General features: G+C 35.2%; 1 protein-coding gene across 1 annotated transcript in view; it reads left to right on the top strand.

Moving 5' to 3' along the window:
* The window catches only part of TNNI3K (TNNI3 interacting kinase), a 285,169-nt gene that overhangs the window by 38,322 nt on the left and 220,056 nt on the right, over positions 1-26,791 (top strand). The gene's annotated exons all lie outside the window — the stretch shown is intronic.

The raw sequence follows: 26,791 nt of genomic DNA, 5'->3' as shown, positions 1-26,791 counted from the left end.
TTATATAACGTTAGTAGTGATTACAAGAAAAATAATAAAATGAGGTAAAATGAAAGCAGAGTGAAGAAGTGGGCACCATTTTAAATAAGCTATATAGTGAAGCTATCATTAATATATATAGTAGTATCAGCAAAGGCCCTGGGGCAGAAAATAGCTAAGTGTATTGGAGGGACATGAGTGAGCCAAAGTCACTAGTGTATATGGGCTGGAGGCAGAGTGACGGAGACAAAGTCAGGTGGTGGTTACAAACAAGATTGCAGTGTTTCAAAGGCCAGAGGAGGGACTCTGGCTCTTATCTTAAACTTAATTCTTGAAATATTAATTTCATATATGCAGAGCACTTTAATTTACATTGTTTGTTTAATTTACTGAACAGATCCTCATGAAATAGTTTTTATTGTCACTGCCATTTAGTAGATATAAAAACAAAGGCTCTGTACAGTAATTGTTTTTACAGATTACAAAGCCATTGAGAAAAAAAAGCCATGTCTGGAATCTTGGTCATTTTACTCAAACTTCCATGATTTTCACACTCTATTAATTGTGGTAATCACATGTAAGCTCAACAGTGTAATAAATGAGCAGTCTTATGTCTTCATTATTAAGTAGTTATCTATTTCTCCCTTTTAGTCATGTTGCAAGTTAAAGTGTACTTTCCTCACTTACACACACATGCACAATTGTGAACAAATAGAGCTGCATATAAAATCATAAATAAAACCTGTAAAATAGGTGTGAGTCATCCCTCTTAACAGTGTCAAGTTGAAGGGCTTTTCATTCAATAAATATTAATATATCTCAGTGGGAGCGAAATAGTTTCCTTCATGTTGACATTTCCACTCCTTACTATATTTCCCTGAAAATAAATTATCTTATTTCCCAGAAAATAAATCTTTCTTATAATATTTATTATAAATATAAATGAATTTGTATTACTTATTAGGAGAGGGGAAATCCCATTAGAATCACTTAAATGTAAATGGTTTCCAAAAAAGAAACCAAGGTTAGTGATAAAGGGAAGGTAATTATATGAAGCCTGGGTAGAAGAATTAATGAGGTAGACATTAAGTCCCAGTGACTAACACATTCAACCTCTTAATGCCAGGAAAATGACAGAAGTTTGGTTTTATTTTTTAACATCTTTATTGGAGTATAATTGCTTTACAATGGTGTGTTAGTTTCTGCTGTATAACAAAGTGAATCAGCTATATGTATACATATATCCCCATATCTCCTCCATCTTGTGTCTCCCTCCCACCCTCCCTATCCCATCCCTCTAGGTGTACACAAAGCACCGAGCTGATCTCCCTGTGCTAGGTGGCTGCTTCCCACTAGCTATCTATTTTACATTTGGTAGTGTATATATGTCCATGCCACTCTCTCACTTCGTCCCAGCTTACCCTTCCCCCTCCCCGTGTCCTCAAGTCTATTCTCTATGTCTGCGTCTTTATTCCTGTCCTTCCCCTAGGTTCTTCAGAACCTTTTTTTTTTTTTTAGATTCCATATATATGTGTTAGCATATGGTATTTGTTCTTCTCTTTGTGACTGACTTCTCTTTGTATGACAGTCTCTAGGTCCATCCACCTCACTACAAATAACTCAATTTTGTTTCTTTATAGCTGAGTAATATTCTATTGTATATATGTGCCACATCTTCTTTTCAGAATATGTTTTGCAAAACAAAATCCTTTTTGTCTAGTACTGAGCTAATCACATTTTTGAGTGATAGAATTATAACAGGGTCAAAAACAAGGTGGTTAAGAGCTTGGTCTCTTCATCTTCTATTCAAATAACTGTTTTCTTGCTTTATCATAGTATGGAAGGAGATATTATATTGATTCTACCACCCTTAGGGCAAATTTTACCAAAATAATTCCAAATAGGTCTCTACTCTTGTCTCATGGTTCTCCATGGGTTCTCCAACTTCCTTCATTAGCTCTGGTATAACATTTAATGACTTTTATAGTCAATCATGGATACTGCATAAAGCAGGTATATATACGTTAGTCTTTATTCTCTTCTTATCTAATGAGCTAATTAAGTTACAGATCATATTGGAAAATGGTATCCAAAAAACCTGAAAGCATCATATTCAAAATACAGACTTTTTTAAATTTGAATTATTTCCTTCACAGCTGTTAATTGCAATACCCACTTTTAATGCATTTCCCCACACACACACTCATTCATCCATTTAGCAAATATTTTTGAGCCTCTACTTTTTCCATAACATTGTGCTAGAATATGGGAATGATACAAGAAAATAAGGCATAGTTTTTCCCCCTAAAGACTTTATAGTATAGCTGGACACACAGAATAAATACACAAGAAAGTTTATATAAGCAATTCAAAAGTAAAATATCAATATAGTCGTAACTATAGATGAGAAAGAGTCAAAGATCAGAGTGGGTTTGATATTAGGAATAATTAGAAATATGATCATTACATAGCAAGGAATGGCAAAGAACACAAATTTAGAAGTGTGAGGATTTTACTGGGAATAGAGATCAAGGTGGACTAGAAGATTTAGGGAAGGATTTATGAGAGGTGGTTTGAAATTGGGCTGAACTTTGAAAAGTGGTAAGAACTGGAGATGGAAAAGAAGAGGAATCGTGTCTAAAACTGAGGACAAATGAGTCGAGTACATTTAGGGGACAGTGAATAGAATGATAGCATGAAACAGATTGTGAAGGGTCCTTGTAGGATGTTAGGAATGGACCAGACTAAAGAAACCGAAGGGCTTCCCTGGTGGCGCAGTGGTTGAGAGTCCGCCTGCTGATGCAGGGGACACGGGTTCGTGCCCTGGTCTAGGAAGATACCGCATGCCGCCGAGCGGCTGGCCCGTGAGCCATGGCCGCTGAGCCTGCGCGTCCAGAGCCTGTGCTCCGCAACGGGAGAGGCCACAACAGTGAGAGGCCCGCGTACCGCAAAAAAAAAAAAAAAAAAGAAACTGAAAATGGAAATCCAAGGAGTTTAACTCAATTCAATAAGCAACTATTATAGTTTATGATGTACAATACAGAGGACTATATGGTGTGGTAGATAAACAGATGAATAAAACACAGAAGTTCCCACTCTTAAAGACACTTACAGCCAATAGGATTTTTTTCCACTAGGAAATGAGGAGCCATTGGGACTTTTTGAGCAAGAGAATGATTGGAGACATGATAAATAATGTGTTGAAGAGGATTTCTCTGACTTCAGTATTTAGTGTGGATTCCAGAGTGATGATATGGTGATTAAATAGACAAAGATAAAGGATTGGGTAAAGGATTCAATTCTGAGGAAAAACCAGTTACCTCCAGACACGTTGATTTGCTGATCACGTACAAATTTTCAAGTGGAAATGTTTGTTAATCATTTAAAAATATACAACTAGTATTCAGTGGAGAAGTTGGGACTTAATGAAAGTTTTTGGAAATTATATGTGATATTTGCAACCATAACAGTAGCTGAAATTTGGCCAAGGGCTAAGCCTAAGAGAACATCCACAGAGACTTTAGGAATTACTGAATAGCCATTGAGGAGACAAAGAAGGATTGGTCAGAGTGGTATGAGGGAAACAAGGATAATATAGTCTCACAATAATTAAGGGTATAGAGAGTTTCAATAGATAAAGATCCTGGGTATCATATGGTATAGAAATGTTGAGTGCAATAGGGTAAAATATACATAATAGTATTTATTTGCTATACCAAAAATTTAGATGCTTATTCCACTCCTACCTAGTTTTTACTCTTGGTTAGCAGGAATGGTGGCAATGGATCAGTGGGAGTTTCCTTTCATTAGTAGCCACTTTCCTTTATTGCCCACATTTTTCTGTGAAACAATAACTGATGCTAAGTCTGACAGGCCTCTTTGTCTACGCATATCAAATTCAAACCCTCCATTAGTGTCTCAAGTGTGTTTGTCCTCCCATAATTGTAAATTCTATTAAACAATTTTACAATAAAATTTACATTGACTAGGCAGCTGTCTTCTTCAATAATAGAGGAGAACATGTGCTGCAAACTCCTAGACATGCTGACTGCAATTTGAGACTCAGATTTAGATTTACTGTGCTCTGAAAAGCAGGCAAATATTGGTTGTCCTGAGTCTCACTACTTCTCCCTGACTAATTTATCCATTTATCAATACATATGCCTGTGCTGCTTTATACAAGGCCGGAGATTCTGTCAACAATCAATAAACATGCATTAAACCCTCTTCTCCCCTTTGAGTCCAGAGGGTACATGAGTCATATACTCTCTCAAGCATGGAAAATGAGAACAATTAACTAACATGTGATAGTGTTTTATCATTCACATACGTTTGTCATTTGGTTCACCTGTGAGATAGTTACCTTTAGACTCAGTTTACCAGTGAGGAAACTGAGGATTGAAGAAGTTAAATGACTTCCACAGGACCATGCAGATAATAAATAAATGAGATGGATAGGACTCAAACCTGGTTATCTGACTTCACATCTGTAGTTTTGTAAATAAAAAAAACAATTACTCCCTTATGACTCTTGTATGTATTGCTGAAACAGGGCTTGCAGCCATAAGACACTAAACAAGTATTGAGAAAACGAAACAGAAACTGAATATGTTACTATCTAAGGCCCAGATATTGCTACATGTACAATTAAAGCAATATTAATTGATTCAAGTATAACTGTATATGGCCCTTAGTAAATGGGCATAAGAACCCATGGAGATATAATGCATGTATGTGAGCATTCAATACACACACATACCCTCACATGCACACACATACATACACCCCAAGTGTATACACCCCACTTCATACTTAGTCTCGAGTATCTCTTTTAAAAGCTGTTACACTTTGGTGTTTCATGCAGTCGTTTCTGCAGTTATCAGGAGACAAATCAATTATGTGTAGCTTTAGGCAACTGAATAGCAAAGAGAAAAGCATGTCTGGGATGATGCAATATATAATGTATAGGGACTATGGAGTGTTTTCTTTTTCACAGAAAGGCATAGTTTCATATATACTTTGTGCAGGTGATAATATTATTTTCATAGTTGAATTTATTCTATCCTACCTCATCCCATTTTTGGATTGTAAGCACTTACTCAAGCACTGCTTCACAAATGCTTCCCAGTTCTTTTGGAATTTATCTGATTTCAAGGAAATGTTGTTGATGTTGTTCCAGTTCATTCTTAACTAAATCATCTGAATGTTTCAGGAGAGAGTTTTGTATACCAAGAAGCTTCTGACCCTGTTATTTCTTTTAAAATGGCTTGAGTTTTCTTTCCAAAGGCACAAACAAGTGAATTCTTGGAATTATAAAATGTGGTTTCTCTCTCTCTCTCTCTCTGTCTCTCTCTGTCTCTGTCTCTCTCTGTCTCTCTCTCTCTGTCTCTCTCTGTCCCTTTTAAAGATATAATGTACTCATGAGTTTTATAGCTTAAAAGTGTCAGATATGCCTCCAGTTTATGACTAGGCAATAATCCCTTATGAACTTCATCTGGAATCAGAAAACTGACTTCATCCTCATTCAAGATTTTATCCTCATTTCCCAGATGAAAAAACTGAGGCAGAGAGGAATTACATAACTTGTCCAAGGTGACAGAAGTAATAATTGGAAGAGTGGGTGTTTACATGCTGTGTGGTGTCAGAGCCAGCTCTCACAATGCTACACTGCCCTTCTTATAATCCAAACAGCAACTTCTCAGCCCACCTGACCAGAATTTAAGCTTTGGAAGTGGTAGATAGAAACTTAGAATTTAAATGTCAGGGAAATGTGCTCTATTCTCAGCTCTGAATTGTCTCAAAGACTAAGCACATCAAGGTGTTCTGGTGCCTCTTTATATGAAACCCATTCTTCTAAGCTCTATTCCTTATCTCTGATATTTCTGCATTACATTTTTAAACAGCTTTGTTGAGATAAAATTTATATGCCACGTAGGTCACCCATTTAAATGTACAATTCAATGTTTTTTTTTAGCAAATTCACAGAATTGTATAATCATCACTATAATTTTAGAACATTTTTGTCACCCAAAAGGAAACGTAATATCCAATAGCCATCAGTCCCATCTACCCTTCACTGCTTAGACCTAGACAACCACTAACATACTGTCCATCTCTATAGTTTTGGCTATTCTAGACATTTCATATAAATGGAATCATAAAATATGTGATCTTTTGTGATTGACTTCTTTTATTTAGCATAACATTTTCAAGGTTTATTTATTTCAACAGGGTTGGTTTATATCAGAATCATGTTATAATTATAAATGCCTTTATTTAGCAAAACCGCAAAATGTATACAGTTCAATCAGTAGTGTAACTGGAGTTCTTTTCAACTACTCCTCTATTTTCATTATAAATTGATGCTGGAAGAAAAATTTCAACTAAACCTTCAGGTTCTAAACCTGCATTATGTAGTCACAGTATGTGTTCAAGTTGTCAGGCTAGGAACACCTCCATTAGAGAAAGTGGCCAAGTAGGGCCTCTTCCTGAATGGGTGTACCACCTCTTACATGCTAGATAAGGCCCCTGTTCAAGATTATCAATTCCCCCACCTACCATAGACTCACTCTTTAGATTTTGAAGCAGTTATAAATTTTAGGGCACCTCTGTAAAAATGCAAAATTTCCTAATCCTTGAGGTTAGCTCTTATAGTTAAAATCTTAGTAATCAGTTCATACACTAAAACCTTGCTAATTGAAATATGATCCACTGACCAGCAATGTAGGATCATCAGGGAACTAGTTAAAAAATAGAATCTCAGACCTACCTAAAGTCAGCACTTTAACAAGATTCCCAGGTGATTGATATACATATTCAAATTTAAGAAACACTACCCTAAAAAGTATTAGGAGAAATAAGATTTAAAGATATCTGAGAGAAAGGTAGCTTGAAAATATGAATGAATAATTAGTAAGAGGTACCACCTTCGTTTGTTTTACAATTTTGCTTTTGGCTGACCCCAATTCAAATTATTTTAATAACTTTTGAAGCATCATTCAGGGCTTCTTCTAGAGCTCAGGATAATGACTACTCACTATGTGTAACATGTGCCTCGTACTATGATACATAGTAGGTACTCCATGCATATTAACCTCTCTTTTCCTTTCTGAGATGTAAAATCTTATAGGAGCAGTATTTAATATAAATGAAAGTTTAAAATATAATGGAGATACAACACAATAATTATAAATAACCCAGTTAAAACATAGGCTCAGGATTTGAACTGACATTTCTCCAAAGAAGGTATACAAACAGCCAAGAAGCACATGAAATGATGTCCATCATTAGTCATTAGGGAAAAGCAAGTCAAAACCACAGTGATATACCACATCATATCCAGTAAGATGAATATAATAAAATAAATCATATCAAGAATTGGTAAGGATATGGAGAAATTGGAACACACATACATTATTGGTGGGAAGATAAAATGGTACAGCTGCTTTGGAACAGTGTGGCAGTTCCTGAAGAAGTAAAACATAGAATGACTATAGAACCCAGTAATTCCACTTTAGGTATATACCCAAGACACACGAAAACTTGTACATGAATGTTCATACCATTATTATTCATGATAATCAAAGAGTAGAAACAAATGTATATCAGCTGATGAGTGAATAAATAAAATTTGATATATCCATCCTATGGAATTTTATTCATCAATAAAAAGGAATGAAGTACTGATACATGCTACAACATAGTTGAACCCTGGAAATGCCATTAACTTGTGAACGCTGTTGTGGTAGGAGGGGTGTAATGGACTTATTTTTTAACATCCATGATTATTTATGTGTATATTTGTAGCTGGGCAAAAGGGTATGTGAATTTTATATTTTGATAATTATTTCCAAAAATCCTTTCAAAAAGTGGATTTATTTACCTTTTACAGTATGAATACCTGCTTTCCTTTGCATAAAATAGCAATGTCTATTATCTTTCCCAATTATATAAATAATAAAATCTTGTTAAGTATAAGGGATTGAGGTTTTTTTAATTGATACACTGTTGATTCTTTGAATTCCTTATCCTATAGGCTGCCTATTTTTGTATTAACTTTTTTTTCTTACTGACTTGGAAGATACCCTTGTACGTTGAGGATTTAAGCTTTGTCATATCTGTTGCAGCCTATTTTATTAGTTTCCTCTTTAAGCATTTTTTTATATATGCTTTCAAATTTATGTGACTAGATTTTTAATTTTTTGCTTTGTGGCCTCTGCTTAGAAAGACTTGGTTCTTTAAAGATTGTGTAAAAAGGAAATCACAAATATTTACCTCAAGTACTTTTAATTTTGTTTTCCCCCCTACATGTAGATTCTATCAGGAATGTCTTTTAGTATAAGGAATGAAATAGGAATTCAGTTTTTATTTTTCTCCCAAAAAGGTTATTCAGGTAGTCAAACAATATGTATTGAATACTCCTTATTTTCCCCTTTGTCTTCTATTTGGGTCTATCTGTGTATTCCAATGCTAATAGCAAACACAACTCTTTTATTAGTTAGTGTACATTTAGGTTATGTTTTAATATCTAAAAGTGCAGGTACCCTCCCCTGGCACTTCTTTTTTTTCAGAATTTCCTGACTATTCTTACATTTTAAATTTTTGTATGAACTTTAGAGGCAGTAGATTACAATAGTAAAAAGCATGGTCTCCAAATCCAGACTCTCTACATTTAAATCTCAGAAAATATCTGCCACTTACTAGCTGTATGCCATTGGGAAAGTCATTTATCCTTTCTGGGTCTCAGTTTTCTAATTTTAGAAAGGAGATTATATTATTACCCACCATGTTGGCTGTGTGTGTGTGTGTGTGTGTGTGTGTGTGTGTGTGTGTGTATTAAGTGACTTAATATATGTTAAGTCTTAGGCACTGCCTAGAACACAATTGCTAACAAAGTAGGCTATCATTTTTTATTTGTTCTATTTTGTTTCTGATTTTATTGTTATTTGCTTTTTTTCCTAAGGAAAAAATGTGATGGTATCCTAACTAGGTTAAATCCTAATTTATATATTAATTTAGGAAAAATTAATAATCCCATAATATTGGGTCTTCCTATTCAAGAGCAATATGTTTCTTTCCATTTATTTAAGTTTCTGCAGAATATTTCCCTTGTGAGTTTGTTAAAATTTATTCCTAGGGATTTTATCTTTTAGCTGCTAATGCAAGTGACACTGTTTTTTTTGTTTGTTTGTTTGCGGTACGCGGACCTCTCACTGTTGTGGCCTCTCCCGTTGCGGAGCACAGGCTCCAGATGCAGAGGCTCAGGGGCCATGGCTCACGGGCCCAGCCGCTCCGCGGCATGTGGGATCTTCCTGGACCGGGCACGAACCCGTGTCCCCTGCATCGGCAGGCGGACTCTCAACCACTGCGCCACCAGGGAAGCCCCACTGTATTTTTTTAATTTGTTATAGTTTATATATAGGAAACTTTATTGATTATTGATTTTTAATTTTATAACCATTGAACTTACTGATTTATTGTTTCGAGTAGATATCTTAGGTGAGTCTTTTGTTGACAATTATATTTCCTAAATGTGGTAATAATATTGCTTCCTTCTAATAATTAAAATCTTGTTTTTCTCTTTCCTAATTGCAGTGGCTGATGCTTCCAGAACAATTGTCATTCTTCCATTGAATGATTTTGTACTCCTAGAGTGATACAATTGGTCAAGGCACATTATTCTCTTAGCTTGCTACTAAACTTGGTTTGCTAATATTTCATAAGTGAGGTTAGTCTATGGTTTTCTTTTTTGTGTTATTATATTAGTTTGCTAGGTCTTCCATAACAAAATACCACAGACTAGATGATTTAAATAACAATTTATTTTCTCACAGTTTGGAAGCTAAAAGTTCAAGATCAAGGTGTAGGCAGGTTTTGTTTCTTCTGAAGCTTCTCTCCTTGGCTTGCAGATGGCCTTCTTGCTGTGTGTTCACATGGTTGTATTGGTGTACAGATGTCTGGTGTCTCTCTCTCTCTGTCCTAATCTCCTCTTCTTATAAAGATACCAGTTGTATTGGATTAGGGACCACTGTAACTTAATTATGTCTTTAAAGATCTTATCTCAGAATACAATTACATTCTGAGGTACTGGGGTTTAGGGCTTCAACATATGAATTTGACAGAGTTCAGGACCCATTCAGTCCATTGCAATGATCTTTGTTGGGCTTTGGAATCAATGCTGGATTTGTAAAAAAGTTTAGAAACTTTCTCTCTCTGGGTCCGTCTGTCTGTATTTCTTTCTCTGAGATTCTGGTATGTAACTCTATGTGATTTCACAGTATGCAGCACTGTTAACTTATCTCTGATTTCTCCCAAATTTTGCAGACAGAGGAACAAATCCTATATGAACATAATGGGCTACCACAATTCACGTACAAAAAGCATAGGCAAGGACCAACTATACCAGTCAATGCACATCATTATAAATTATTGCTTAAATATTACTCTATCCATTAATGATGGATAGGTATTCTTATCACTATTCATTGGTATTAACTTTAAACTTGGTCTGAATAGTCATTTGCAGTTCCATGATGGCAAAGTCTGAGAAAGCTTCATGTCAAATTCGTTAAGTCTGAAACTAAACACACAGTCTTAAATAACTGAGACTTGATTTAGGAACACTATATCTTCTGTGGCATTCAAAAGTGGTTTTCTCAGAAGTCGAAGCCAGAAACTCTATGCTCCAGTTACTGAATGTGCCCTGTGTTACAGAATACTGTTTATTAAAGGCAAGGAGGCAGTCTCCTACTGTCTAGGCTTTTGGTCTGGAAATTGAGACAAAATCATAGATCATGCATCATAATCAGTAATTTTATGGTCTCAGAAACAATGCTTTAAGTATGTATTAATTGTAATAATGATGTAAGGGTATGCTAGCTGTCACTTTCCTTTTTCGCACCTAAGTCTTTGCCATAGATTCTATAAGCTATTATTAAACATTAAGTATTGCTTTCGGGGTAAGGTAAAAAGAAGCATAAGCAGGGAAACTTTATAGGCTAATAAAAATGTAAATGAGATGTTCATCAGCTTGCTACCCTAGAAAATGATGAAAGAAGCATTACCTGAGAAATTAGATTTAAAGATTATTGCTAATCAAATCAATCTGAATTAGAAATCCCTTTGTTAACAGTGTTTTTTGTGAATTTGCCTCTCTATGCCAACGCTTCTATGCACTGAATTGATTCCAACATCCTAGGTCCTTCATACATTAAAAGAAGATAGATAGATAGATAGATAGATAGATAGATGTAAATATAGATATAATGATCTTTATATATCATATATAATTCATATATAAATTATACAATTATCAGCTACAGAAATAATTTCCTTGTTAGGTATATAAGAAACAGCTATATATTTTGATGCATCTGCACTTAACTTTCTTTTCCCATGCCATACTCCCTACAGTATTTGAAAACTGAGTTTTGAATCAAGATTTCTATAGCTTGCTCAAGTCACATCCCCAAAGTTTCAGAGCCTCCAAGCTTCCTATGTCTCAGGAGGGCAAAAAATTATTACTCTTCTTCCCCTCAATTAGGAATACATTGGAAGACCAATATTTTCTACCTGACCTTCAAATCCAACAGTAAATAGATAACAGTAAAGTAGATTGTGGGTGCCAAGTAACTTTCTCTCAGGAATGCTTCCTTCTGGGATGGTATTTAGGGAGTAGAGTCCTTTAAGTATTTTATCTTCTTTGAACATTGAGTGAGTTATTCTCCTTGATGACTCCCTTTGGTGGATATCCAAGAAACCTTTATAAATTTGCTGAGGTTAGGTGGAGTGAGAGGCTAGAACCCCCATGACTGGTCCTAGCAGCTACCCTCTCTCACAGCATCTCTTTTCTGAGATGCCCCTTAAGGGCACTCAGCACCTGTGCCTCATCACATGTTCCTGCACAACTGAATATCAGACAGATGTAGCTATTGTTAAGCATGGATCAATTAAGAAAGGCACATAAAGCCTTCTAGAGTTACTTTGAGAAGCAATTCAAGTGTAACCCCTTGTAGCATCTTTAACCTTGCTGCCCTTTTCCTTTTTTCTGTGCCCTGAAGCCGGCTACTAACTAACTTCCTAATCTCTGGGCTAAGCTATCCCATAATTACTGCAGATCTCCACACCTGGACAGGTCCTGACAGAAGTTGAAAAATCATTCTCATAATTCCCTCCTGAAAAGGTATGCATTGACTATCCGGGAAACTTGGAAGAAATGCCAAATTAAATAAGACAAAGGGCTATGAATGCAAATCTTTTGTCTAGAGCTGTAAAGGACTGTCGTCATCCTCCTGTACTTCTTGTAGTAGTACTCTGACTTATAAGGCTGTCCCCCAATATTTTATAGTTCACTTCATCCTAAAAACTAAAAATGTACCAGGTTCTCTAAAGCATGACTTTGATAAAGTCACTCCTCTGACCAAGAACCTTGGTGACTCCAAAATACACCCAGAAGTAATGACCCAGCTCTCCTACCTTTTCAGCCATGGGTCCTCATATTCTTCATTTTGCAACCCATGCTCTAAATTAAATTAAATGACCCATTTATATGCCCTGTGCTTTTTATCACACCATAGTTTCTTTATAGTTTGCCCCTCCCACCCATCCTCAAAGTTCAGCTAAAATGACATCTTCATGAAAATGTTGGATCCCTCTACCTTGAGGTGTCTCTATGCTCTTAACAAGCACAGCACTTTATACCTTTATTGTAGCATTTAATACTGTGTGTTTTATAAACATGGTTTTATTTGATTGTTTTATTATATATTTTTCTTGAGCATAGGAACTGCGTGTTAAAATCCTTACAGCCTCACAGGTACAAGTTTTGTGCTTTTGCATATAGTACACATTTTTAATAAATGTTTGCTGAATGATTAAATTAATGTTTATTTAAGTGTTATTTTAGAAATTATACAAAATGAGTAAAATCATTTCTCCTCTCAATAAATGCAGAAGAGATTCTAATGATACCTTTTATGAGAAAAGTAGCTTACCAAATCACAAGCAATTTTTCTGAATAGCTTCATACAAATTACTCTTATAAATTCTATAAAATGAAGTATACAGCCTATGCAAACAAAACTAATGATCAAGTTTTACCTTTAAAATTTTTTCTCTGTCCATTCAGTATATCTTTTGACCTATTTAAAACATAAAGGAGGAATTTGGACTTAATCTAATGATGAAGCTTGACCCTAACAAAAGAGAGTAGTAGAATTTAAATTTAATTCTACTCCACAAAAAGGGAACATTCACTGTGAGATCTGCATGTCTCTCTATGACTTGGCTGAACTTTACTAGTGCCCATTCTAATCAACAGTGTTGTCTCTAATCTAACATGAGAATTGTGCTCTCTGGCATAAAATCAGTTACTGACTCACAGTGCTGTGCTATCACACAGCCTCAACATTCATAGCTTGTGATCCATTTATGAAATGTCAAGATAAATAAAGATCTTTGGATTATTTATATCCACTTTTCCCCCCCGCTGATGTAATACTTAGAGAATTACTATATGTCTAGTCCCTCTCCAGTTTGATTTTATATCTTTTAGTGTAATTGGTTGCCAAAGTGAATACACAACCTTTAAACTGATGATGCTAAGAAGGGTTGAAATGTGTTGTTCTAATACGGACTTAAAAAGTTAAGTTATTCTAACTTTTCTGTGTTTTCCCTGTGAATCTCCTGTGAGTCAGGCAAACTTAGAATTTCCAGCTAAGTAAGCACTTTCTGAGCATTTCCACATATGAGGTAATATACCAACTATGGAGTGACAGGGATGTATGGGATGCATTCTTTGCTTAAGATATTTTGGCATTCTACATTTCTTTCTTTTTTCAAGAGATCAAGTCTGGGCCCTTGCTGGAATTATTATTGTGTCTAATTTTGGTAACTAAGCCTTTTGAATCTCTCTGAGCTTACATAACATTTGTAATTGAACAAAACCCAGTACCAATATGTGAATAATAAATTTACCATTGAAACACTGCTGTCAAATTATGATAACTTCCTGCATTTTTGGCCTTAAAATTTTGCATATGTTATGATCCAGCAAATCCACTTCTAGAAATTTATTTTATGGAAATTATAAGAAATTGAATTGCAAGTGTGCCCATGTAAGATAAGTAAGTAAAACAAGCTAAGTGCCCAGCAATAAACACTGACAAAATCAAAAAGGTTCTTGCTAATGAGAACCTACCGTATAGCTCAGGGAACTCTACTTAATGCTCTGTGGTGACCTAAATGGGAAGGAAGTCCAAAAAAGACGGGATGTATGTATATGTATAGCTGATTCACTTTGCTGTACAGTAGAAACTAACCCAACATTGTAAAACAACTATACTTCAATAAAAATTAATTTAAAAAAGGTACATGGCACAGTGGGATAGTCTGCAGTCATTAAACATGACATTGTGCAAGGCTATACATTGACATGGAAAGAGGTAAACAAGGACTTGTGAAATATATAATGTTATTTAAGCTTACTTATTACATTTAAAGTTTTTTTCTATCTTATTACTATAGTGAATACATTTTCTTAAAAAAAAAAAACTTTACAGAAATGACTATACAATTAATGGCTACCTCTCCCCAGTCATTGTTACCCGAAGGTAACTGCTTTTGATATTTTGATGGATATTCTTCAAGATATTTTCATATATACATATCTTCTTCAAAAATAGAATCATACCAAATGCTTCTAAAGCATCTTTTGCTTATTTGAAAAATACTTTGGACAGCTTTCCAACTGTGCAATACATTTTTTATCCTTTCTAAAATTTATTTTTATTGAGGAAATTATCATGCATATACAAGGATATATATAAACTTATAAGAGCTTTCTCATAAGAGCTTTATGCGACCTTCTGGTTTCATCTTGTTTCCCTAGAGTAATTGCTCTCTCTCTCTCTTTTGACTTATGATAACTATTCTCTTGCTTTCCTAGATATTATGTATATGTATGTGTACATGTATAACATCATGAATTATATTGTTTTTAATTTTTTATGTTTTGAGCATTGTGTAAATGAAATCACACACATAAAATTTTTGTGACTTAGTTTATTTTGTTCAACATTATATTTGTAAGATCCATGTTAATTTGTATAGCTGTGATTCATTTATTTTCCCACAATTTATTTATTCAGTTTAATCTTGAATGGATATTTGAACAGATTTAAATAATTTTCTATTACAGACAAGGTTGTAGGATAATTTTTGTACATGTTTCCTGGAGTATTATCATAAGATCTTCCCTAGGATATAAATCTAAGAATTGCTAGGTTATAGAGTATGTGAATGTTCAAGGAATTGAACTATTTTACAGTCCCACCCAGTGGATGACTGAATATGTGAGTGTTTTCTTGCTTCACATTGTCACCAACATGAGTATAGTAGACTTGTTTTTTCCCCCAAAATGGTGGCTATGGAACGCTGTTACATTTTGGTTTTAATTTGCATTTATCTGATTACTTATGAGATTGAACCTTTCTTATATGTATGTGGCTATTGGAGTTTACTCTTTCTGTGAAGTGCCTTTTTGTATTTTTCCATTGAATTGTAAGTCTACTTTAATTGATTCATTGGAATGATTTTCAATGTATTATGAATAATAATAATAGATTTATACATGTTTACAGGGGTTATTATGTGCCAGGAAATGTTCTAAGCATGTTATACAAATTATCTTGTTTTATCCAGGGGATAGGCATCATTGTTAGTCTTGTTTTACAAATTAAGAAACTGAGATGTAGAATGGTTAACTAACTTTATGTAGGTCACATAGCTAGTAAGTGATGTAGATGGTGTTCTATCCTAGGTTGTATGACTTCACAATCCCTGACCTTAACCACTGTTATAAACTGCCTCTCCTTTCTCCTTTATGGTTGTATGTGCTATAAATGGCTTCTCCTGATTTATGGTTAATGCTTGCATATAGTGTTCAAGAATCCCCCAGACCTAATTTCATGAAGCTATTTTCTTCTTAAAGTTATGCGGTTTGTCTTTAATATTAAGTGTTTTACCCATCTAAAATTGATTCCAGTTTATGGTGTGAGGTATGGGTCCAGCTTAATTTTTTTCTATGTTCAATTGTCTCAACATTTATTAACAAGCCTATATTTTCCTTATTGATGATCTACAATATCAACTCTGTGATATATTGTGTCTATCTGTGAGTCCGCTTCTAGATTTTATTCTGTTCGATTGGTCAATTTGTCTATCCATAGAATATTATAACATTATCTTAATTACTAGAAAAAAATCTTAGACTTTCTATCTAAATATTCAAACATCACATAAAATTGCTTACAATATCCTCTTAGTAATTTTAGTTTTCTACAGTATCAATAGTGGTATATTCTTTTTCATTCCATTTCATTTCATTATTTTGGTGTCTCTTTTTACTTGTCACTCTCATCAGAAGTTTAGCAATTTTATAAGTCTTTTCAAAGAATCAACTTCTGGCTTCATTGTTTATTACATGTTTGTTTTCTTTTTCACCAACTTCTGCTCGTACCTTTCTTTCTTATCTTACCTTCACATTTATTTGGGTTAATTTTTGCTATTTGTTTCCTAATTCCTTAAGGTGGATGCATAGCTTAACTCACTGATTTTTAGCCTTTTTCTAATAACTTTTAAGGCTATACATCTCAATATTCTATTTTAACTATACTGTTCAAGTTTTGGTATGTCATATTTTGTTATTATTCAGTACAAAATATTTTCTTACTTCTACTCTGAATTCTTTTTGACCCACACATTAGTTAGAAGTAAGTTTCTGGGCTTCCCTGGTGGTGCAGTGGTTGGGAGTCCGCCTGCTGATGCAGGGGACACGGGTTCATGCCCTGGTCCAGGAGGATCCCACATGCCACGGAGTGGCTGGGCCCGTGAGCCATGGCCGCTGAGCCTGCACGTCCGGAGCCTGTGCTCCGCAATGGGAGAGGCCACAGCGGTGAGAGGCCCGCGTACTGCAAAAAAAAGAAGTAAGTTTCCAACTTTACAAACAATATTTTTTATTTACACTTTTGTTATTAATTTTTAAGTTAATTTGCACCATGGTCAGAAACTTCATCATTAGTTTTCCCAGTATTTCAAATATATTAAGTGTTGCTATATGGGCCAATATATGGTCAATGTTGTGACTGTTTCATGTGCTCTTTCAATGAATATGCACTCTGCCGTTGTTTGTTACTGTTTTGTGTGTGCCAATTAGGTCAAATATTTGTGTTCTTCATATTTTTTATATCCTTTTGGGTGGGGGGGCTTATTCTGTCAACTATGTGTTGAAATCTCCCACCATGACTGTGCATCTGTTTCTTGTTTTAATTCTGTAAGGTTTTTACCTAGTATATTTTGGTGCTATCTGTTATTAGGTATGCAGAAATTTAACATGATTATAGTTTCCTGGGGAAATGATCCTTTCATTACAATGAATAGACCTTCTTTATCTCCTGCAATGCTTTGCTTTACCCAAGTAGTCTAATTTTTCTCACCAATTTTCCCTGCTTAGAATTTATTGGGCATATCTTTTTTTATCCTTTTAGCTTAAGCCTTTATAAATACTATACTTAGAGGTGTTTCTTATAAATAGCATAAAATTGAATTTTATTTTATCCTGCCCCAATATCCATTTTTTTAATTTAAAGATCAATCCATTTGCACTGAATGTTATTACTTATATATTCAGTGTTAAATCTGCCAGTTTGTTTTGTACTTCCATTTGTTCCATCTTGCTTTATGCCAAAAATTAGGTGTCTGTAATCGTGACGGTCTGTTTCTGGACTCTTATTTAGTCCTACTGCTCTATTTGTTTGTTGTATGTCAAAACCACTCTGTCTTCATTGCGGAAGCTTTATAATGAGTTTTGATATCCAGGAGTATAAATGTACTAATCTTGTTCTTAAGATTTTTCTTTGCCAGTTTTGGCCTTTCATATCCATTATAATTTTAAAAATCAGTTTGTCAGTTTCTGGGATGTTACAACTGTGTTGTTTTTCATTTATTTACTTTAATCCCATATTCAAAATATACTCACCCCTCCAATGTCACTACAAAAGCCATATTTCATTACTACATCATGCTCAGATTCCAGAATCTCATAAGATAAATTAGGTCCAAATGTAGATGAGGCTCCTTGAGTTCAGTATCTCTACTATGACTTATCTCAATCTGAATTCCTGTGAACTAAAGAGACAAGTTATCTGTCTTTCATACACCCAGCATACAGTGGTGAACTAGGCATAGATTATCACAATAGGCATACCTGTTCAAAAAGTAGACAATGGGGCTTCCCTGGTGGTGCAGTGGTTGAGAATCCTCCTGCCAATGCAGGGGACACAGGTTCGTGCCCCAGTCTGGGAAGATCCCACATGCCATGGAGCGGCTGGGCCCGTGAGCCATGGCCGCTGAGCCCGCGTGTCCGGAGCCTGTGCTCCACAATGGGAGAGGCCACAACAATGAGAGGCCTGCGTACCGCAAAAAAAAAACAAAAACAAAAAGTAGACAATGAAGGTACACAACAGACAACCTGATATTGGTGTCACAAAGATTCAAACACCACAACATAGTCAGGGAATGCAAATAGTAATTCATGATTGTAGTGAGCTGTGAGGGCCCTTGGGCATTTATACAATTTTGAAGGTAAGCATTAAAGTAATAAATTGTGGTGTGTGTGTGTATAAGTTGCATTTAAATATAAATGCACAACTACAAATTGATAACTACAATTTTTATTATGCTATATATTAGCTAATATTTCATCATTCAACTTTGGAATTAAATCATCTAAATTCTTAGAGGTATCATAAATCTGGAATAGATCAGGTCTTAGGTATTTGGATAAATCATCTATCGTCCTTATAAATCCTCAAATCATATCATAATTTTATACTTATCAAGTTTGGGCTATGAAAACTGAGGTTCTTCTCCCATATACTATATAGGACATGCTTTCCTGTACTTTATATGAGAGACACATGAGGGAATAATACTTAAGATCATCAAAATAGTAGACATCTCATGGTTAATGAAATTCCTAAAACATTTTAGTTGTTTTAATTTAAATTCTAAAGGAATCAGAAAGTGTCCATCTTGGCTTATAAAAATAACATCAGTATCTCTTCTTGCAATGCCATAAATAAGACAGCAACTGGAAGATTTATTATTGATCTATGTTTAATTTAAAATTGTTTTTGGAATATAGGAAAAGTAGTGAAAGGAAACTGACAGCTTTGAAGAGATATATGGTCTGAAACTCTGTACTACATCACTCATTTTAAATTAAGACTTGATATTATTCTTTCTGAATTATATCAGAGGTGGAAAGAGACAAGTGAAGTCCTGTTCTTCAGAGGGGGAAAAAACAGAAATAAAGAACCTCTTGAATTATTGATTTTGTGAAACATGTCACATTATTTGCCACCATAAAGATAGTAGCCTCTAACCTGAGGTGTGCTGATTAGTGATCACCTTATGTGTTTGGATGCTTATGGTTATTGGCTTTTGCACTTACATGACAGAATATTGAAGTGTATTTTTCACTTAGATAATTTATCATTGTATATGTGTATAATCTGTTTATCTTGCTATTTATCATGCTGCTAGTGTGAGCCCAATTTTTACAGTTACATGTCACATAAGCAGACTTTAACATTTTTGAAAGAAACATCTTGATATAGTAGATTTCCACTAACAGTATGTCATTGGCTAAATTATTGGGAAGTAAAATATAACACAGATTAAGCCACCTGTCTGTGAAAACAACTTTTATTGAGTGTTTTCAAAATGCCAGTTATTTTCAAAGCACTTTACATTGATTATCTCTTTATATTCTCGTAATAACTCCATAAGATAGGTGATATTATTATCCTCATTTTAGACATGTGGAAGCCAAGTCACCCTATTTGATGTGGGAACATTTGAGGTGGAGGAAACAGTACAAACAAAGTCACAGAGGCAAGAAACATCATGGTGTATGTGGGGGAATACAAGCAGTTCTGTGTCTGGACTTCAAAGTTTAAGATAAGGGGATTTGGAAAGACGATGCTAGAGAGTTAGGCAGTGGCTCTTTTATGGTGAGACTTGTATGTCACCTTCAGGGGTAGGAAACCAATATTTGTTATATTGTATTAAACTGAATTATTTGCTGATATTGGCATCTAAATAAATATGTTGAGTTAAAGAGGTACCAAATGACAAATTTTTTTATTCTTTTTCTTCACATTAAAAAGCTTTCCAAACTTTCTAGCTAATTTTATAACTTAGAATTCTATATATTTGTTTTCATTTTGAGTTCACAGTTGTGGCTGGAGAACTATCTTCTTCACCTCATTAATTTTGTGGGCAGGATTAAATGGAATCTCTCATAATTTCCAAGAAACAAAAATCTAAGCAAATCACTAGACATCTAAGGACATGGTAAGAAACATTTCTGAAAAGACTTATTTGGCCAGAGGTGCATTAAATCCAGGCTGTGAACCACAAGAATTGTTTTTGTATGAAAAGTCAACTTTTAAAAGACCTAGAACATTCACAAAGTTATATATTTTACAGCATATTTATATAACTACGTATATCAGTTTCTCAAGTTTCTAAAGGTTTGCTTTAAACACAACTCATATGTGACCTCCAGCCAATGTTAGTTACCATTCCTGATAGAAACACCTTGAGTGGAATTACAGGATTATCATTTCAGTATTAGAGCTGAAGACTGAATCACATAAATGATTTGCCAGAGAGCGAAGTGAAAGTCAGGAGAGTGTCTGGAGAGGAGCGTAGAGCACTAAAATCTTAAACCCAGAACGTTGGTGCTCTATGTTTAGTAAAAACCACACTTCTACTAAAATATTACGCTAGAATTGAGCATGATTATTCATAATTCCTATCCCAGTTTTGAACAGATACCAGTCCTGAGGCAATATACCTATTGGTTAATACTGTGGTAATGCTCTGGAGACAAATTTAGGTTTCCAGTGTCAATTTTTCTGTTTACTACCTGGTTGGCCTTGGGTTGGGGTGGGGTGATTGCTTTACCTCTAACCCTAGATTTTTTTCTCTCTAATCTAATCATGATAACAATATTTACTTTGTACTTTGTTGTGAGGAATAACTGTAATGAAAGAACCTAGAACTCTGATACTGATATATGCAGGTTCTGTTTCCTTTATTCAGCATAAATACGCTGATATAGTGTGATTGCGTATTTCAATGTAAATGTATATAGGAACTCTGGAAAAGATATGACTATACAATACATAGACATTCCCTTTGTTTTGTTTGTGGTAAGAACACTTAACATGAGATCTGCCCTCTTAACATTTTGAAATGCACAATACAATATTGTTAACTATGGGCACTATATTGTACAGCAAATTTCTAGAGTGTATTCATCTAGCATAACTGAAACTTCATATCTATTGAATGACAACTCCCCATTTTCCCCACCCACCAGCCCCTGGCAGCCACCATTGTATTCTCTGCTACTTATACATCATATGAGAAGAATCATGCAGTATTTGTCCTTCTGTCCTTCTGGCTTATTTCACTTAGCATGATGTCCTCAAGGTTCATGCATGTTGTTGCCTATGGCAAAATTTCTTGTTTAAGGCTGAATAATATTCTATTGCAGTATATAACACATTTTCTTTATTCATCTTTTGATGGACACTTGGGTTATTTCCATATATTGGCTATCTTGAATAGTTCTGCAATGACCATGGGAGAGCTAATATCTTTTTGAGATACTGATTTCAATTCTTTTGGATGTATATCCACAAGTGGGATTGCTAGCTCAAACAGTAGTTCCATTTTTAATTTTTGAGGATTATCCATACTTCCATAGCTGCTGTGCATTTTATATTCCTGCCAACAGTATACAAGAGTTCCTGTTTTTCCACAACCTCACCAACACTTGTTCTCTTCTTTTTTTTTTTTTTAAATAACAGCCATCCTAACAGGTGTAAGGTGACATCTCATTGTGGATCTACATTTTCTGGATAATGATATTAAGCAATTTTTACATTCACGTTGGCTCTTTGTATGTCTTCTTTGGAGAAATGTCTGTTCAAGTCCTTTGCCCATTTTTAGTAGAACTGTTTGTGTTTTTGTTATTGAGTTGAGTTCCTTGCAGATTTTGGAAATTAGTCCCTTATCAGGTATATGGTTTGTAAATATTTTCTGCCATTCCTCAGGTTGCATTTTCATTCTGTTGATTGTTTCCTTTGCTGTGCAGAAACTTTTTAGTTTGATGTCGTTCCACTTGCCTGTCTGTGCTTTTGTTGCCTGTGCTTTTGGTGTCATATTCAAGAAACTCTGGAAAGTGATGGATATGTTTATTGCCTTGATTGTAGTGATAATACCATGAGTGTTTTCATATATCCAAACTCATCAAATTGTACACATTAAATATATGCAATTCTTAGTGTATAAATTATACTACAGTAATACTGCTTAAAAATAAAATATGTACACATTTCTCTCTTGTCTGTTAGTAAGGAGTGATATAGAAAATTGGAAGTAACCTAGATAATTTCAGAAAAGGTACGAAAAGAGATCAACAGCAATAGTCATATTAAATGCTCAGGTGGAGAAAGAGTCTAACAGAGAATTCAAATTCACAGAATAGTCACAAGTCCCCAAAACAGAATTGAAACTGAGTGTGGAGAATTGACCCACTGTGTTCTGGGAGATGAAGTCTTTGGATGACCCTAGTGTGTCAGAGCTGCTCGTCAAAATCTATGTTCTTTCCTTCTTCCTGGATGTTCACGAAGACTTCATTTCCCAGTCTTTCTGGCGGTTTGGTGTGGCCTCCGACTGAGGACTCAGTGAAAGTCAGGTGCACCATTTCCAGGTGTGGCCTCCAAAAACTCCCTTAGCTGCTCCTCCAATATGTTTTTCCTCTTTTTGTTGACTAGAATGAAGTCAGCTCTCAGAGAAACCTTGGAAACCATTTGGTGAAAATAGCAGAAACTTCCAAACAACTGTGTAGAAGAGGGCTATAACGCCAATTTGTTTACCTGTTGATTATTGGTAAATGATCAAACAATGAACTTCTATTGGGTTTGAGACATAAATTTGAGGGTCTGTTTATTATAATAGCTGGTGTTACCATATTATAGTTATTAATTACAATGATATGGTAATGATATAATGAAAGTTACAGTATACTGAAATAAGACATCTGCTGTTCATTTTTGTGGGCCTCCACAAGAGGAGGAGGCATGGAGAGAGGAGTTGAAAACGGTAAAAGGATGGAAAGAAGTTGTGGATTCTATCTCTAGATTGTGTCTAAGTCAGACTGTCAACTTTGACATTGATCCTCAGGCAGGATGCAAGCAGTTAGATGTTCTTTGAGAGACAGATTAAAGTGAAAGCACTCTGGAAGCCTACTGTGGAACTCACAGGAAGCAGACTCACACAGACATTAAGTTCAGGATGTTTATCGGAGCCTGCTTTCAGGATCAACACCTATAGGGAAGGGGAGAAAGTAGGACTGAGCTGGGGAGAAACTGGACTGTGATACAGTCTCAACAAAAGCTCAGTCAATCCCTTAGAGAGCTCTGAGGATGGGATGACCTCTGAGAGTTTTACAAGTTGGAATGAGGAGGCTGGGCTTTTATATTGGCAAAATAACCAATCATTAGATTCTAATGGTTGCAAGGCAGCTCTCTTTAGCCAAGGGAAATCTCCAGAGAAGGCAGACAGCTGAGGGCTGTGCTGTTGGCCCATCAGTATTCCCAGCAGCTTAGGTAATACATTCTTCAGACATTACCAAGCCTCTTATCTCAGGTGATCAGGACCCACTGATAAAAGAGAGAATTTGGGCTTCCCTGGTGGCACAGTAGTTGAGAGTCCGCCTGCTGATGCGGGGGACACGGGTTCGTGTCCCGGTCCGGGGAGATCCCACATGCCGCGGAGTGGCTAGGCCCGTGAGCCATGGCCGCTGAGCCTGCATGTCCGGAGCCTGTGCTCTGCAACGGGAGAGGCCACAAAAAAAAAGAGAGAACTTATGTTCAAATACATACTATAGTTGACTATTTTGTTTTCATTTAACATATAAATACACATTTATTCATAACTCTTTTGATATGAGGCCAAGGCCTTTACTTTAAATGCAAGTCACTAGGTTGGATTCAGAATCCTCTTTCCTGCTTAAACAACCCTTACAATGGATCAGCTACAATTTATTGTTTTAGTATCTTTTGAATGAAATAAGAATTTAAAGATATATGCAAAGTAATCTGAGTATAAAATTTTGATAATTTTTATCACGACTTTTATCTGGTTATATTTCATTAGTCTTCTTTAATATTCATATAAATTACATATATAAAATAACAAGAAAACTAGCATTATCAAATTTGAGATGAAATATGACTTATTTTTGGAAAGCAGATGGTTCAAATCAAAGGAAGTGAATTTCTAGAAAGAGACCTACCAGTTGCAAATGTTTGGGCAATATATCACCAGTCTCTGTTTTACTTTATAAGCAGCAGTCACTTTGGAACAGGGCATGTGAGCTCCCACTGCAGCTCTTGTTGCTATGCTGATTTTTTTTCAACTTTATTGAGGCATGATTGACAAATAAAAATTGTACATATTTAAGTTGTACCACATGATATTTTGATATGCATATACATTGTGAAATAATTACCACAATCAATCTAATTAACCATCATTTCACATAGTTACAATTTTTTGTGTGTGTGATGAGAAGACTTGGGATCTACTCTCTTAGGAATTTAAAGTGTACAATACAATACATTATTATTAACTATAGTCATCAAGCTGTACATTAGGTCTCCAGAACTTATTCATCATATAACAGTTTTTAGCCTCTGGCCAACATCTCCTTATTTCCTCCAACCCCTTAGTCCCTGGTAACCACCACTCTACTCTCTGTTACTATGAGTTTGATTTTTTTTTGAGTCCACATATAAGTGAGATCATGAAGTATTTATCTTTTGTGTCTGGTTTAATTCACTTAGCATAGTGTCCTCTAGGTTCATCCATGTTGTTGCAAATGGCTGGATTTCCTTTTTCTTAAGGCTAGATAATATTTCATTATATATATTTATATTTTCTTTATCCATTCATCTGTTGATGGGCACTTATGTTGTTTCCATATCTTGGCTACTATAATGCTGCAATAATCATGGATTTGCAAATACCAGTTGGAGATAGCGATTTTATTTCCCTTGGATATGTACCCAGAAGTGGGAATTGCTGGATCATATGATAATTACATTTTTAATTTTTTGAGGAATGTCCATACTGTTTTCCATAATTGCTGTTCCAATTTACATACCCATCAGCAGTGTACAAGGGTTTTCTTTTCTCTATTCGCTTATCTTTTGACTTTTGGTAATAGCCATACTAACAGGTGAGGTAGTATCTCATTGTGGTTTTAATTTGCAAATTTCTCTGATGATTAGTGATGTTAAGCATCTTTCATATACCTATTGGCCATTTGTGTGTCTTCTTTGTAAAAATTTCTATTCAGATCCTTTGCCCATTTCTTTTTTTTTTTTTTCTTTTACGGTACGTGGGCCTCTCACTGTTGTGGCCTCTCCCGTTGCGGAGCACAGGCTCCGGACGCGTAGGCTCAGCGGCCATGTCTCACGGGCCCAGCCACTCCACAGCATGTAGGATCTTCCCGGACCGGGGCATGAACCCGTGTCCCCTGCATCGGCAGGTGGACTCTCAACCACTGCACCACCAGGGAGGCCCTCCTTTGCCCATTTTTAAATTGACTTCTTTGATTTTGTCTTGTGTTTTTTTTTTTGCTCTTGAGTTATATGAGTTCCTTATGTATTTTGGATATTAGCCCCTGACCAGACATATGCTTTGAAAACATTATCTCCCATTCCTTGAGTTCCCCCTTCATTTTGTTAATTGTCTCTTTTGCTGTGCAGAAACTATTGTGTGATATGGTCCCACTTTTTTTTTGCTTGTGTTGTTTGTGCCAAAAAATCATTGCCAAGACCTATGTCAGGGAGCTTTCCCTTATGTTTTTTTCTAGGAGTTTTATGGTTTCAGGTCTTATGTTTAAGTCTTTAATCCACGTTGAGTTGATTTTTGTGCATAGTATAAAATAAGCACCCAATTTTATTTTTTGCATGTAGATATCCAGTTTTCCCAATATCATTTATTGAAAAAGCTATCCTTTCCCCATTGTGTATTCTTGGCACCGTGTCAAAGATTAGTTGAACATGTGTGTGTGGGTTTATTTCTGAGTTCTGTATTCTGTTCCATTGGTCTAAGTGTCTGTTTTTAAACTGGTACCATACTGTTTCGATTTTTATCACTTTGTAATTTAATAATTTGAATGTAGTGAGTGTGATACCTTCAGTTTTGTTCTTACTCAAGATTGCCTTAGCTATTTGGGCTCTTGTGGTTTCCATATAAATTGTTTCTTCTATTTTTGTGAAAAATGCCATTGGAATTTTGATAGGGATTGCATTGAACCTGTATACTGCTTTGAGAAATACGGACATTTTAACAATTGTAATACTTCTAATCCATGAACATGAGATATCTTTCCATTTATTTGTTTCTTCAAATATTAGTACAACTGATTTTTGTGTTTTGATTTTGTTTATTTCGTGTCTTGCATTTGTATTGAATTTACTTAACGATTTTTAAAGTTTTTTTAACTCGGTTAGGGTTAGCATTAGGGTTATGGTTTAAGGATTTCTATATATATGTCCTCTGTAGAGCAGGCCGCTGGGTCCATACCAGTGAACACTGTGGGGTCCTCCATTGTGAAAGCTGTGGAGAGTCTGTGACTGCCATCTGCTGTAGAGGCTATTGAGGT

The sequence above is a fragment of the Monodon monoceros genome, unplaced genomic scaffold, assembly GCF_005190385.1.
Source record: "Monodon monoceros isolate NGI ecotype Baffin Bay Population unplaced genomic scaffold, NGI_Narwhal_1 Super_Scaffold_18, whole genome shotgun sequence".
Classification (NCBI taxonomy): Eukaryota; Metazoa; Chordata; class Mammalia; order Artiodactyla; family Monodontidae; genus Monodon; species Monodon monoceros.
This window is presented reverse-complemented; position numbering and strand designations above follow the sequence as displayed.